Source organism: Triturus cristatus, chromosome 4_1 (assembly GCF_964204655.1).
Source record: "Triturus cristatus chromosome 4_1, aTriCri1.1, whole genome shotgun sequence".
Classification (NCBI taxonomy): domain Eukaryota; kingdom Metazoa; phylum Chordata; class Amphibia; order Caudata; family Salamandridae; genus Triturus; species Triturus cristatus.
In genome coordinates this window covers 855,662,010-855,669,481 of record NC_140585.1, presented here as the reverse complement: position 1 = coordinate 855,669,481, position 7,472 = coordinate 855,662,010, and positions in this window count along the sequence as shown.

The following is a 7,472-nucleotide window of genomic DNA, read 5'->3' as shown; positions in this document are numbered from 1 at the left end:
AGAACTATTATTATTTTTATTTTTTTTAAATTAGAACACTTTCAAAATAAAATACAAGTAGTGGAACTTTCTTCCTGCTCACTTTGATCACTGTACAGAGACCTATGGGTCACTGAATGATGTAGCAAAACAAAGGTTCAAATTGCAGCGATGGATGAATGGAATCCGATTTTACATCCCACGACCAGATTTGCAAGTCCTACTGAACTGGGTGAAATGTGGCCTGTGTTCAGGTTGCCAAATCTGGATCAGTTACCAGATGACCCAATTTCTAATAGCAATGTCTATACCGGATCAGGTTGACATACACACTTTATCTGCCTCTCTCAACATCCGTAGCATAGTCAAGAGATTATGGGCTAGGTTCAGTAATCGGCAATTTTGCGTGGACATTTTCGAGGTGGATCAGTGTAAACAACGCAATGATATACCAATGTATGTGAGAGTCTATGTAAAACTTCCCAGCGTGATGCTCTCGATGGAATCTGGGCCATGGTGTTCACATTAGGAAATGATATTCCTAGAAACATTAAAGACCATGCATGCAGAAATGTATGGAGTTTGACTATCTTCATTTGGTAGGTGTGTGAGCCACTGGCGTCCCACACTGTCCTGAAATAATAATTCATCTCGTACATCATGATGTGGGTGGAAGATGCCCCTTCAATCATCGTTTCAATACGTCATCCAAAATTTCTGGAAGCAGGATTTTGGAAAGGAGTCACTGTGGCCCGATTCCAGTTTTGCTCCACCTCATGGTGCAGATTTACAACGTAGAAAGCTCTGCGTGAGTACTATAGAACGCTGGGAAAGGTATAGGTTTCCAGGACAACTTATTGTGAGATTCTCTTTTTACATTTGAAAATAAATACAAACGTATATTTTTGTAAAAAAAAAAAAAGGATAAGCCTCAATGTCGCTCACAACCTCACAATTTTTGGGAGGAGTGGGTTTCCTCTTCTTATGCTGGAAACCGTTCCAACCGTTGACGGTAGTAAACCCTCAAAGAGTTTCTAGGAGGGAAAGGGTCAGAAAAGGGGTTTACCTGTATGTCTGTGATATCTTTCTAACGGGGAACTAGACAAAAAGCAACAGTGGGCCGCCGTTGAGAGGCAAACGCAGGAGAGTACCCACCATTGTTAACTCTGTGGGCAAACGTCCAGGACATTCCCGGCCTGGAACACAACCCGCCCCCAAATCACACCGGGAGAAATGACGTCACGTGGAAACCACGGACCGAATCAATCTTTTTACACTGGAATTTCAACTTTTGCGAATCACTCGAAAAAAAAACACAGCTATTTTCGCTGTACTTTCGATTTGAACATACAAAAAACGTGTGAATCGGACCCTCCACCAGGGGAAGACTAGCAGGTTATAATGGTGACCTGTTGGTAGAGGAGGAGTGATTCACGAGTGAGTATCACGATCATTGCCCGTCCCCCGCCAAGTCAAGTCTACCAGTTTCAGGCTATCCCCAGTGTCTACCACAAGATGCCACTGAAACAGGTTTAATACTACATCAGCGCAGTGCATAATTATTTACTGATTATGTATAAATTATTACTATGATTTGTATAACGAACGATCAAATGATAGTTTCTGCCCATGTTGATTTGCAGTCTCGCCCAAAGGATACAGAGCCAGGCCTTCAAAACTGACCTCAAAGCTCTCCTCCTTCAAAGACACTTCCAAATTTAATTCACGCCCTCTATTTTCTGAAGGAAGTCCTTCCATTATAGGAAATTCTGTTCTCCATGCTTATAGAAGTGCCTTCCCAGTGTGTTTTTGTGTTTTGAGTGTCTGCCATTTAGTGCAGTATTATACCTCTACTTGCACTTTGTACTCTTTTGTAACATGCACACGTCACCTTTCCTTTTGTAACGTATCGTTTGCTACCTCTTGTATTTTGTTTGCTTTTGATACATGCACAACGGCCACCACTGCCTCATGTAACGTAACTTTTGTTTTAGTGTTTTGAGTGTCTGCCATTTATTGCAATTTTTTACTTCTGTGTACTTTGTATGCTCTTGTAACCTGCACACGTCACTTTTTCCTTTTGCAACGTATCGTTTGCTACCTCTTGTATTTTGTTAGCTCCTGATACTTGCACAATTGTCACTATTGCCTCATGTAACATAACGTTTGATTTTGTAACATGTTCACGTGTAATTTTTCTCCTTATGTATCATTACTGCTCCTATTGTGTAGCGCTCTGACACCTTCGGTAAAGTCCGCGCTATATAAAAGCGCATTAAATAAATAAATAAATTAAATAAATACATAAATAAAGAGAGCGCAGATACGGGCTGTTCGCTAAATTGTCGACCTGTGAGGTATGATGCACGCCAGTTCTCCAAATTGTGCGATGCTCTATAAATCGCTTTTATACCTATTTCTCTATTCCCGTCTCTACCAAGGATGGGAGTTTTGTAAAAGGCTGAACATCTGTATTAAGAGTAAAAGCCAGGCCTGTGGAATTGTTTTGTTCACATACATTGAATGCGCGGGTAACTTCCATTTGGTTTCATGAAGCCGGTCCCTGAACCAAAGAAGGAATGCCTGGAATGTGTGACTCACCCGCCCCGCAGCACAGGAAGCCCTATTATCACTTGAAAAGGGCAGCTGGCGCGCGGCCTAACCCCGGCAGGGAGTGCACTGAGATGGGAATCACACCCCTGCTGGGATGAAAGAACCGAGCTCAGTGGACGTTGACCCCCGGAGATAATCTGGATTGTATGTGGAAGGAGGAGGGACAGCCCCTCGCACCCTCCTTTACACGTAAGAGGAAAGATGTTTAATTGCCGAACATCTCGGAAAGGTGTCCTTTGGCCAGCACAGTAGTTTCAAAGACGCACCGCGTGAGATAATGGCGCAGTGCTAAACTGCTGTGTGGAATAGGAATCAGGTATGCCCCCCCCCCCCCCCCCCACCGTCCCCTCGAGGCGGAGCCGTAACAATTCAGTATCTCAGAGGGGAAAGCATTGGCAAAGGCAAGAGGTCGTGCCTTTGTAATACAAGTGCCGAGCTACTGACTTTGCCAATGTTTTTCTGAAAAGTTTTATTACAAAAATAACAATAGAAAAAAAATCTCAAAATACTGCAGAAAAAGCAAACACACATCTTAAGGGATCTCAAAACTGCACATTGAATTCAATATTTATGAATCACATGATTTATTTTTCGAATACTTTTCACTCACAAAACTATATAAAAATAACATGGAACTGTCAGAATATAAGGGAAAATGTGCGTGGCAACTTAATTTACTTTCCACAGGATTCAGCCATTTTGTCCTCAGTAGTAGCCCAGTGAGGAGATTTATGGGCCTCCAGGAAGAGTGTCATGCTAAGTACACCCTGTGCCTCAGATACTAGTTGTAGGAAAGTGGGTTTCCGTTGCAGTAACCCCCCACACTTTTTGCCTGATATCTGATGTACTTCGACTGAGTGTGCCCTGGGTCCCTACCAATCAGGTTCCTGCGTTCTTTCCCAAAACTGTACCTTTGTTTCATAATTGGCACACCTCTGGCTCACATGCATGTCCTTTGTATAAGGTACCAGTATTAGCAAGGGCTTTGTGACCAGAGAGCTTAAATGCCATTAGACCCGATTCAGGCGGGAGACTACCAATTTTTCAAGCCAAAAATGGCTTTATTTTAGCTGTCTCACGCCTGAAATTGCATTTTCTACAATAGAAGTCAATGGGGAATTTTCATTTTCCCGATTTTTTACTTTAAATCTCCTACGTCCCTGTTCTAAAATGTTGGCATGTATGCCAGAGAAGGTCTCTAAGGTATGCATGTATTTTGCCAACCTCAGAGGCCCCTCACAAAATACATAAATACAGCCATTGCAGACAGTGTGTTTTGGTGCAAACAAAACTTCAGAGTCAACATGGTACACTGTGTGCCATGCCCACCAACTATGCCTGTGGCATAGGTAAGTCTCCCCTATAGCAGTCCTCACAGCCTTAAGGCAGGGTGCACTATACCACAGTCAAGGGCACAGATGCATGAGCAATATGCCCCCACAGTGTGTGTGCCAGTCACAGATATTGTAAGTTCAGCGGAGCCATATTGAGTACACGGGCTGAGAGTTTGTCATTACGAACTCCACAGCTCCATGATAGCTTCACTGAATGCTAAGGAGTTTTGTATCAAACTCCTCTGAATGCTAAGTAGTTTGGTATCAAACTCTTCAGCATAATAAACCCACACTGATACCAGTGGTGGATTTATTACAAAATGCACTCAGAGGGCATCTTAGAGATGCTTCCTGAGAAATGACCAACTCCCTCGTGTCCAGCTGACTGGTCTGCACCACCCTTTCACACTCAGACATGTTTTTGACCCCCTGAGGTGGAAGGCCTTATGCTCTCCTGGGTTACGGGCAAAGGCTGATTGGGGTGGAGGGGCTTCACACCTACCCCCAAGCAGGAACAGCATTCAGGGTGGTGAGCCTCAAAGACATCCTGCCCTTTGATATGCTAGCCAGGGCCTCTCCAGATAGTGGAGATGCCTGCCCCCATGACCAAGCCCCACTATTGGCTGAAAGGTCAGCAGAAAAATTAGTAATCAGGAGCAGTGTGTCCCCTCTCTGCCAGGGCCACCCCTAAGGTGCCCTGGACTGAGGTGACTCCCTCCTTAGGAAATCTTCCATCTTGAATGGAAGGATTCGACCCAATGAGGTTAGGGGGATGCTCCCTCCCCAAAGAGAGGAGACCACAGCCTGACTGGGAATGGAAGCCAGTCCTGGCTGCTCCTCTCAACTGGCCCCATTGGTGTTCTACTGAGAACCTCCGGTCCTCATTACACCGGTGCTGCATTTGTTACAGGGGGCCGATATTGCAGTACTGCTGCAAAACCGGCCCTCAGTAAAAAAACGGCACCCATGGGCCAAAAACTGGCCCCCACCCTTCCGGCCCACCAGTAAAATACCCGCTGCCTGTATGGCCAGTCCGGCCCTGGAGGGGACTTTCTAAGGGTGTAGTCACCCTAAAGGCAAGTGGCCCATTGGCTACCACCTTCATACCCTGTAACGCCCCTAAATTCCATATTCTGGGGAACCCCTGAACCTTGAGCCTCAGATTCCTACAACCTAAGACAAAGACGAAGAGGACACCATGCAGCAAAGTAAGAAGAGACCTACTGCCTTGACTCCAGCCCTACCAGCCTGTCTCCTGCTTCTCGAGCCTGTGAGGAAGACAATGCCTATCCTGTGGCCAGCTACTTCCAAGAACCCCCTGAAGACTGCCACTCTTCAATAAAGACCAAATCTCCCAAGGACAGCGGTCCTGTCCAGAAAACTCCAACACCAAGGATTCCGGATCCAGGCGGATTTGCGACCCGTGCCCACTTTACACCCAATGCCCATGTTTGAGTGGCTCACTTTTCCGGTGAAGTTACCCTGGCGATCCTGATCTCATCTCCATTGGTGGCTGACCCCACAAAGTTGCCTGCAGCCTCAACACAAAGAATTCCTCTGACCGTGACCGGCTCCAACCCAGAAGATCCGACATCAAAAGGTACTCCTGGATCCTCAGCCCTCTGGCCTTGGGGAGTTCAACCAACGGTGCCTTGACCTCCCCCAGCTCTCCAACCTACCTGCCTAGCCGGTGGTCACCTTCAGCCAGCCTCCTGGTCCGAGCCTGACAACCTCCATTGAAATGCATTGGACTGCCGACACCAATTTTGCACCCTACACCCGGCCGCCCCTGTGCCGCTGGTGGTGTAGCTTTGGTATTGCTCTGTGGCCCCCTGTGCTGAACTTAACCCATAACTTAACTTAAGGCCTGTGCCACAGGCACTCACCTGCAAACCTTGCCTCTTCGAAATGCCCCAGCCTCCACTGATTTACACTGGGCCCAGTGACCTCTGTACCCGACCTCCTTAGTGTAGCTGGTGGTGCAGTGCCTAAATGAAAGTGAACCTTGCCCACTGTTGGTCAAAACCCTCAGAGACCTGGTTTGTAAGTCGAATACTCACCTGTTAATGCATAACTTTGTGTTCCTCCCTAGGGATGCATTGCATTTACAAAGCCTATCGCATGCAAAAGTCTATCTGTTTCTATTCCCCAGTTCTACTGTTCTAATCTGATTCAATAAAAGTAATTCCAATACTGTAAAGCACTTTCTACTGCCTTGCAAAACAATTCTTACTGTACTTGAAAAGGATTACTACTGGCAAAGCTATTACTTATCTGCAACTGGGTTCCTAGTGGTTCTAGAAATAAAATAATCACGTTTATACAAAACAATTGGTCCGGATTCAGTCTTTGATTGTGTGCTATCATTTCTTGCCTGAGTGTGTACAATAAATGCTTAACTCTACCCTCTGATAAGCCTAACTGCTCGACCACACTACCACAAATAGAGCTTTTAGTATTATCTACTTGAGCCTCTGTAAGCCTTTGGGAATTCCCTTGTAGAGTATACCTTACTTTGATATAGTATATACCACGGGTACTCATAGTACGGCCTGCGGGCCGCCAGCGGCCCGGCAAGCCTTCCTTGGCGGCCCACAGACCTTGCAGGCATCGTACCTGTGCAAGCACCGCCGGTTGCAGCAGCGCGGAGCTATAGGGGCCGGGCGATTTTTTTAAAAGCCATTCACTTGTTAATAAGGCTTTGTTGTATTTCACCTCTTCTTAGCGCCCGTGCATCTCCCCTCTGCGTTCCAGGGAAGCTGTCTCAGCGCGGGGTGAGGTGTCGGACGGACGGGGGAGCGGGGGGGGGGGGGGGGGGTGGGCGGACAGTGGCACCCGGGCCCAGAACAGAGAGAAGCCTACTGCACCCGAGCATTGGCAATTTTACTAGCAAACAAGTTTGTAGGGTGGTCCGTTTCATATGCACACGCTGGGGCTCCTGCTACTCGCTGCTTCCGCTGCCCTCGGGAACACTTGAATATGGATTTGCCAGATCAGAGTATGGCGGCCTTCTCCGAAAATATGATATAGCGCCATGTCACTCCCAGGAGCATCTGTGCGCTTCATAAATCTGTCTTCATCATCCTATCAGCGTTCCAGTATTCTTCGACCCTGTGGTTCCAACTGACCCTTCCACTGTCCCCCACCATCCTCTGGCTTGTTCAACAGCACTCCAGCCCCCCTCACGCGCCCCTGACCCTCACCTCTATCCCCACATCCGGTTTCTCCCCTGCTTCTTGGTGTTCCTCCATCCTGAGGACCCTCCCCATGCACCTCACCCAAAATTCCACCCACTACTCCCGGCGCCCTCGGAGGCCCTCTGCCCCGAGCCTCCTTCCTACCCCTCACCCTCCCAGTGTCCCCTCTTTCCACCCTCCCTCACCCACGCAATATCACTCACCGTTCCCCGGGCCTGATTCTCCCATCCCTCTGTGGCTTCCCTTTTTCCAGTCTCATTCCTGATTCCAGAATTTCTCACCCCCCACTTTCATTCACCCCTCCCGTGTCCCTCACTCCTTCCTACCCTCCCCCCCTCCGCCCCCACCC